Genomic DNA, 9449 nt, shown 5'->3' with positions numbered 1-9449 from the left:
GCTTTGGTGCCAACAGAGGGTTAGATGGGCACGTGCAAGGTGGAGAAATGTACTATTTACTGACGAGTCCCGTTTCCTACTCACACGTGTTGATGGGCGCGCACGTGTCTACAGACGTCGGGGTGAATGTTACGCCCCCAACTGTGTGCAGCAGGTTGTCCCATTTGGCGGCGGGAGTGTCATGGTATGGGCCGGAATTCATCACGGTGGTAGGACGCCTCTCGTGCATGTGGCAGGTGCATTGACAGATGTGCGTTACAGAGACTGGATCCTACAGCCTTACGTTCTTCCTCACGTCAACGTTCATGGCGGACAGTTCCAGCAGGACAACGCTCAGCACAACAACATCAAGACATTACCTTGGCCAGCCCGGTCACCAGATTTGTCCCCGATTGAGCATCTGTGGTGACGAGTTGGATCGACGCGTTCGCAGAAGGAATCCACCGCCCCAAACACTTCCGGCGCTTCTTGATGCACTTCAGCATGAATGGCAGCACATCCAACAACGTGTTATTGACAACTTGATTGCATCTATGGGTCGTCGGTGTAAAGCGGTGATTAATGCACGTGGTTGCCACAACCGATACTGACATTTCTGTACCCCTGTGACATTAACTGTATCGTGTACGTGTGTCTGTCTAGGTGACACGATTAATGTTTTGAACATTGTGTACATTGATCTTCAAACAGTGTTTCAATTAGGGTTTCTGTGTCCTATTTTGAAACAATTGCATTATATTACATTTTGAAAGTCAGTGTAAAGTTTCTTTTTTTGAAGAGTATATTACCGTCAATTTGTAAAATGTGATTCTCTCAGGCAATTTATAAAATGTGTAAATATTTAAGTCAATTTGACTGAAAAATCTGTCCAGATTGACTAAAATTGATTAAGACGATCAAAAGGGCCTAAAAACATCACGACAAATTGTTATGTAGGATTAGAAGCCAAACAACATAGAAATGTACTTTTCAACGTAACATTTTCAGTCTCTTGGTGATGACATTAAACATCAAAATGTTTGGAATTCGTTATCATAATAATACAGATGGAAATGTTTTTCAGTCACTTTGTAAAATAACTGAATATTTAGGCGTTTACTAAATTTGAAAATGTTACACATATTGACAGTTAAAAAATATACACACTATAAAAAAAGCAATGCTCAGGTGAAATATTTACTTTGTGTTGCAAGTCAAAATAGTGTAAACGAAAATCGCAAAATTACCAAACAAGTGACTTATCAAAACTTCGTCATCATTACCGATGCTACCCACAAAGATACCTACATACCATTACATCTCGAAAACTGTATTTCATGTTGTTGATCAATGTGACCATACGCCCTTATTACTACCCATAAAAGTGACTAATGCGCTTACGAATGGCGCAGCAGAGGTCGCGAACTAGTCTAGATTTCTGCTATACATCCGGGGACACACGGGGGAAAAACAATAACAAAGGCAACAACCAGTCCCGGGGAATTGCTTTAGATCAGTGCCCCTTTAAATAGAACCCAATACTGGAACAGGCATCTGTAAATATTATCCTATGCTGGAAGAGTCGCCATATTAATATTACCCTATACTGAAACAGTCACCATTTTAATACTATCCTATACTGGAAGAGTCACCATTAAAATAGAACCCAATACTTGAACAGCCACAATTTTAATATTACCCTATACTGAAACAGTCACCATTTTAATACTATCCTATACTGGAAGAATCACCGTTAAAATAGAACCCAATACTGGAACAGCCACTATTTTAATATTATCCTATACTGAAACAGACACCATTTTAATATTATCCTATACTGGAACAGTCACCATTAAAATAGAACCCAATACTTGAACAGCCACCATTTTAATATTACCCTATACTGAAACAGTCACCATTTTAATACTATCCTATACTGAAACAGTCACCATTTAAATATTACCCAATACTGGAACAGTCACCATTTTAATATTATCCTATACTGAAACAGTCACCATTTTAATATTATCCAATACTGGAACAGTCATCTGTAAATAGTATCCTATACTGGAACAGTCATCATTTTAATATTACCCTATACAGAAACAGTCACCATTTTAATATTATCCTATACTGAAACAGTCACCATTTTAATATTACCCAATACTGGAACAGTCATCATTTTAATATTATCCTATACTGGAACAGTCACCATTTTATTATTATCCTATACTTATGCTCTCATGTTAAAAGAGAAATATGCTTGTGACAAATAGTAGTCCGAACAATTTTGACTGCAGTCAGTCAAAACCCTAACTGCACAGAAACAATATCTCCGTTTCATACAATATACAAAGTCCACACCAAAACGGGCACTCGACCGCGAAGAATCCTCTTAAATGTTATTATCTTTCTATATTTATCTTAGCATCAAATGCTATGTTATTTCTAATCGCATACATGTATAGTCCCTCTACTTCAATGTTCCCATTTGGGATACACCCAACTCGCCTAAAATCCGTCTCGTCTCAAAAGATATTGACCCGACTCGCCTAAAATGTTTTTGAGCGAACTACGGTCGGTTTTTGTATTTTAGATTAAGTATGTAACTATCAGAAATACATAGTAATGCATTTTATACACATAATGTACCTAAATGTTAGTGTTGTAGTCTCGGTCCCAATAGCGTAACCGACTGGGCACTGACCCACCGACTCAACATGAAGTGCAGATGTAAATATGACAGAAGACAAATTCTATGGATGGTACGTTGTTTTTTTAAATATTATTTCCATACTTGTGTATGAATATACTAGTAATTGTGATCCTTAGGCCTAACCTAAGTTATATTTGCCAAACGCATACCAAAATATTATATATATTTTTTAGGCGAGTCGGGTGCAACTCTCCCATTTAGCACATCTTTAGAAACTGTCAAGACTGAATGTCAAATGGGCTACAATGAGTGACAAACATCGAAGAGCCATGGCAACATGTCTGCAGCAATGACAACTTCAGGATGGCAGGTGCGCGGAAATGAGAGTTACCGTTCTTGAATTTGCGTCATGGCGAAGATGTCGCTGAATCCAGAGGCCAACGACCTGTAGCAAGAAAGTAGACGTTTATATATCCATGTCCACACATTTCCTAATCACTCAAGTGTCACTTTGATCGTTGAGGTAAGATAAATCCAGGAATGGAGATTAATTCTCACGATTTGTCTGCTGATAGGGGTAAACATAGTGACACAATCAACCCTCAACGCGTGGAAGGAAAATATTTGATCTGAAAACGAAATGTGTGGGCTGAAAAGTTTCCTGTTTGATGTTGACGCTGATATAGCATGTGTATATCATTTGAATGGTTCACCTAGCCGTAAAGCTTGAATTACTTACACGCAGTTGCTATTATTTATAATATATAAATAACAACATTGCAGTAGGCCAACAGATCTGTCAATATAATCTGTCACTGTCAGTCGCATATTACCTTTAGCATGTTTAGTTAACACAGGACGATGGATTTCTTGGGTACGTTGACATGTTAATAACGTCATGACCTTCCTTCTGTATATCCAGTATATATAATATTAATGATTATGCATAGTATATACATATCTTGCTACAACGTGTCTGTATGTGGACATCAGGACAGGCCTACTGCCATGATTGCAAGGCACTCGGGAACAGTCAGTTCATGTTGGTTGTGGTTGTAAGATAGTGCACATTTACAGCACTGCGTAACTCCAATTAGTATATGATCCACCAAGAAGGATTATGTCATGGTTGAATCAAGCACTGAATATACCAGTATGTTTGTAGTCCTGTTTGTGGTAGGCACATGTTCTATGTGTGCAATATGTGTTCATGTTTACCTATAATAGAACATATTCTACCTTTAATGTTTCAGCTATACTCATTTTAATTCAAACATCCAGTTACCTTACTCAAATGTACAATTCACAAGAAAAGCACCATGTGACTAGACAAGGATGATCTTTAAGTTCATTAATTCAGTCCTATGTACGATAGTTCGTCCATAAGGTGGCCTCAATAATCGATTATTGTGATTATGAGATGCATATTTGAGTAAGTTTTTGAAATAATATTTTGTCCTCTAGCAACGGCTGCATCAACTACTGATTTCTCCCCTTTACTTTTGTAAACCCTGATGCTTACGTAACTGAGCTGTCCCTACTTGTCACAGATATAGCCCAGTGTTCCCGCTGGCTTTGGAAACTGCCAGTCCCGGTGGACTGACAATTATAAAAATTACCAGTAGCACCCAATTTTTGTCAGTCCCAACTTTGAACAAATAGAAATCTTATAAAAATTACCTGGTTTTAATTCTTTCAACATCAATTTCAATGCAGTGTTCTTTCATCATGTTCATGGCTGACAAATTCAGTGATGTCATTTCTGAAGTAACTTATGTAGATCTACACACCATTCACACAAAGTTCAATCACAATTTTCTCTTTCTTTTCTGAATATTTCACTTTGATTCAAGACTAAGTCACTACAAATAGATATTTAAGCTTGAAGCAAAGCGATATATTATTTCCTTGCACGAAAAATAGACAACTGAAAACCCTGATAACAGAGAAGCTGACTTTGTTTGAAAAATATACTTTTTGGACTATTGACGATGTTTTGTTCAACAACAAAGATTTACCAGATACCTTATTTGCCGGTCCACGGGGACTTGCAGTCAAAAGAATTACTGGTCCAGGCCGAATTTTACCGGTAAAAAACTGGTTATTACGGGTAAACAGGAACCTGATAAAAGTTGTTTTTTTTCATCATTTTCAGGAATAGATTATAAAATATCCCAGTCAGCCCCCAGAATATCAAATGTTTGGCTCCTAAAAAACCCCGGGTCGTATGTTGGTTGGGTAGAAGTAGACTGTAATAATTAGAGGTCTTGGCTCTTGGTTGATGAAATACAGGATGTAAATGTATTCATGTGGCTGCTCCCTGTGTAAACAAGAATCACTAAGTCCTTACTACTGATACCAGCTGGCATTCAGTTGTGTCTGCTTCAGGAAGTACAATGTATCCACTGAACCTGAATAAAGCCATTCCCTATTCCAAGATGTCCAAAGACAGTTACAATGGTAAACCTTGAATCTCATAATTTCAACCTGATGGGACCAAGGATGAATAACAGCACATAGCATGCATCTTCCTGAGGCAAGGGAGTTTACTGACTCTAAAAGTCCAGTTTCCACCCTTGCCGAACTAGGCTGGGATTCCGTAGTTACATTTTGGCTGGACTAACAAGGCTATACATAGTCAAATCCAATCGCGTAACGAACAAGACATCTGGTTTGTAAACATGGATTTCAACATGCAGATTTCGGTCGACTGCAGGATTTGCGACAGTCAGCAGGGTGTTGGCAGATATTTTCCAAATCTTTTCATGTTTTTAATCAAGGTGCTCAAGTGATTTGATGCACTTTGCGAGAAAAAACCCATTTTATTACAATATAGATCTTGTTAATTAGATCGTTTTGACTGGGTGCTGCCATTTTGTTAGAAGCAAATGCAAGTGATATGAAAAATGGAATCTGACTGGTCAGTGCGAGGTAAATAGAAAGGACATACCTTGTAATAGCCACTGGTCACAGGTGGCGCTACGATCAAGCCCAGAAATTCCAGCCTAGTTCTGCAAGCGTGGAAACTGGACTTTTATAGTCAGTTAACTCTCTTGCCTCGGGAAGATGATAGCATGTGACAAACAGAATTTCATTTTCACCATATTAAGTTTGAATTGACCTGAAAATTGATGTGTTTGGCCATATGACCTGTTCTGTTTTGGAAAGATACAAACATAGCATGCCCATTTATCACGAAGATGGATCTAACGCTGTTGTGGCTTTATCATATTTCAGGACATGTTCTTTTACCATTGTCAAGCTGTTGAAAAGTTGCACAGAAAAACATATACTAGTTGTTGTAGTCAGTGCTGTCTTTATTTTGTTGGTAGGTGATTTCAAAAATGAAATGTGAAGTTAAACCCCCTGGATGCCACAGGGACATATATGTCCCTCCTCTACAACCCTCACTTTGAACTACATCACCCACACAAATACACTTCACAGTTTTAAATAAGGTGGGAAATTTCCTGTTTTGTGATATCACCCACTGGCATTTTTGGCCAAGCAAAAGTACTGAAAATTACCTCTGAAAATTAGGTACATCGTAAATGTCGCCATTTTTTACACATTGCTAAATCACCACTCACGGCGTTGTTTACAGCATGTTTTGAAATCTAAATTTCGGATATTTACTCGGAGAAATGAATTTCAAAAATAGCATATTAGTAGTCATGGGTATCTGTCTTGTATGAAATCACCAATGATCATTCCAAAATGTCTCCGATAACACTAGAATCGTTTCGAATGTTTTAGAAAATACACGAACACCGATGAGAACTTTCTGCCATATTGGCTAGTGTTTACAAAATCACAAAATTCAGGTACACCGGTTATGAGGCGCCTGTAACATCACGTATATTTCAAACTTAGCTGCGATACATACATCCTTGAATTCCTCATACATTTTAGAATCAAATGATCAATGGTCTTTGTCACCAATACAAAGTGCCTAGATGAAATCAAGCAAAATAAATTAGGTGTGAAAACGAAAGCTGTGCTTGAAAAACTGCACTTTGTTTGAAATGTAAACAAAGCAAAATTCAGATTTTACACAGTGTAGCATTTTCTCCTATTTTGAGCTATCCATTTGTCTATTCGTTCAAGATATTGGCTCAACATTTTCATAATAAGCATGGAAAGAGAATCGTAGGAAGAATTAGGGAATTTAAAATAGATACATTGCCATGATTTGATATTTTCAACAGAAATTGTCAAAGTTACCGTCCTGTGTGACGCCATGACTGACGCAAAATCATGCACAACGACAACGGTATTTATTGGAATTTCTGACTATATCCGTTGGTTTCAATGAAACATATAACAACAGAAAACAGTACATAGATTGTCAGAATGTTTCTGATTACTTACATGTCACATTTATGTATATACGATCCCTGAATCAACGAAAGTCCCCTCGTAAAATCTAGCCTACTGATGACGGTGAACACGCCATTTTGTAAAAGTCGAACATTGTTGTACATATTTGGTAATTTCTTTGAGGTGAAGGTCCTTGAATGAGAGTGCACACGATCATTGTATCATGCCGTTTGCAGTTTCAGTTATGATGTAGATTTTGCATATCTTTTATACATTATTTTCACACAATTAATTTCACTTTGGATATTTGTCAATGTTCAAAATGATATCATACGTAAATATAGGCCACAACATGTATGAACGAACCTTTGATAATATCCTGTTTGTTTGACCATTGTTTACATAAGAATTGATAGGTTTATAGTGTCGAATACGATATTTCTTTCCTTTGGTTTGTTTTGTTGTTTCCTTTGGACAAGTGTTACAAGATGAAGTTTGTGTAAATGTAACTGCAGCATGTACGTATTTCTTGGGATGTGTAATAGTCAATATTATAAGTTCATATACCCAATGTCCATGAATAGCCGTTTCATTTTATTTTAAAACTGAAGATAGGGCCATCCAACGTCTCTATTACCTCTTTTTTATGAAGTATCATTTCATAATTTCTTATGTTTTTTTTTTTATAACTAAACGTATACAGTTTCAATATCAACATTTGTTTTTGGAATAGTTTGGTTCCTCGTGAACAAAACACCACGAAAATATATTGTCCTTACCAACAGCCAATTCTCACCAAGTGACCTGAGTTACAATAAACTAGTCCTAAGCATAGCAGAGTTATGCCCCCTTTTCTTTGGAAGTGTGTAACCCCTCTGTCGCCGTTTGACCTCATAGAGAAAAATCAGTTTTCATCATTTACGTCATGCTGTTTTTGGCATTGAATGTATGTCGTTATACATACGCATATAACTCCATTTGATATGTAGTTATGTCGTTCAGATAACAGGCAGTATTTTGTTCGCTCACAGTTTCCGTAAAGCTTCTAAATTAAAAAAAACAACGTCGCACAGTACTTTTATCGGTGAACGATAAAAAACGGAGAAATTTACTGTTTTCAACGCAGAATAAATTCTCGGACAACACTTAGAAGTGTCTTTTTAAAAAAACGGTTTAATATTTGCAGTTAAATTTACACCATCAAATAGGAAATTTAATATTCTCGACCTCTGCGTAATTTTATAGCCAGAGGTAGATCCAGTGCCGCGTGAGCGCAATTCTCGCACAACCTTCACTTTTCCGATCTTAGGAAAATGTGCGTCAGAAAAAAACTCAGCATCCAGAGGGTTAACCCAGAAATCGGTTCATACAGAACTAAATTGTGACATCAGTAAATTTCCAAACAAAAATAACGAATAGTGAACTAATTATGTTGGAACACAGTTTTAGGTTTACAATGACAAACGGCAATATGATGGGTCCCATAAGTTTCAGCAGCAAGTTTCAGGCTCTATAACAAATGTCAGTGCACTCACTGTAGTGTACTTTTACGACCTGCACCTGAACTGGGAGGACAATGAAGAAAATATGTTGTTTGAGTGATACAAGGTACATGATGTCACTTCTGAAGCGGGGAACGTGATGTCATAGCGTGATGGCGCGTGGACACAGGCATAATGCAAACAAACCTAACACAACCAGAGCACCAGATAACGGTTTCTATTTCAACTGGGTTATTACATTTTTCATTGGGTAACCAATATTTTTTCACTCGTCTATTCATCACTCTATTGGGTTTTTCACAAAATTAGTGAACAGTTTAAGATTTTGAAAAAATGAAATCATATTTTAGACGTATATAACTGTTCTAAATATATGGGCTTTAGTCGGAAAGTAAATTATCTCGCTATTGTGTTTTGGAAATTAGCTCCTTTGTACGCATGCTGAAAAAGCTTCATTGGATATTGAAGCGGGCTGTTTTTATACATTTGAGTTTTTCATTTAATGCATGTGTTTCTGTACGCAAGTAAATTGAAAGTAATTGGGTTTTGAATATTTGGTTGGGGGGGTGTGGGGTGGGGTGGGGGGCGTATTTATGCAAATACGCTGCTTATCTGTAGCTCTGGCAACACTGACAAATGTCCAGAATTTCACTGTGGAATGTCTTGAATGAGACACATGTTCTTCAATCTGGAAACAATGTTGGAAGCTGGCAGGAAGATGGGTGTCCCATCCTCAGTTGGCAAGAAGATAAGACACAAGTTGTGGAAGGCCTCAAATTGTTCTTGTCCTCTCTGACCTAGGTTCAGGGGTGGTCGGGTAGCCTAGTGGCTAAAGCATTTGCTCGTCACGCGGAAGACCCGGATTCGATTCCCGACAAGGGTACAATCTGTGAAGCCCATTTCTGTAGTCTGTCCTGAGTGTTTACAACGCTAAGGGAGGTAACTCTAGTCTACTAGCTGCTGAGGCATACTATTAACAATCCGGCCACTAC

At 37.7% G+C, this 9449-nt stretch overlaps 1 protein-coding gene across 1 annotated transcript in view; it reads left to right on the top strand.

The window, feature by feature from the left end:
- The first annotated feature begins 3030 nt into the window (after positions 1–3030).
- LOC124119640 (protein zyg-11 homolog B-like) overlaps positions 3031–9449 on the top strand; it is a 31039-nt gene continuing 24620 nt past the window's right edge. The window contains exon 1 of the mRNA XM_046482233.2: positions 3031–3158. The gene's annotated coding sequence lies outside the window, so the exon portion shown is untranslated. The remainder of the gene's footprint in view (positions 3159–9449) is intronic.

This window comes from Haliotis rufescens, unplaced genomic scaffold (genome assembly GCF_023055435.1).
Source record: "Haliotis rufescens isolate VD_foot unplaced genomic scaffold, xgHalRufe1.0.p SCAF_2, whole genome shotgun sequence".
Classification (NCBI taxonomy): Eukaryota; Metazoa; Mollusca; class Gastropoda; order Lepetellida; family Haliotidae; genus Haliotis; species Haliotis rufescens.
Note: the sequence above shows the minus strand (reverse complement) of the source record. Positions and strands in the feature narration are given on the sequence as shown.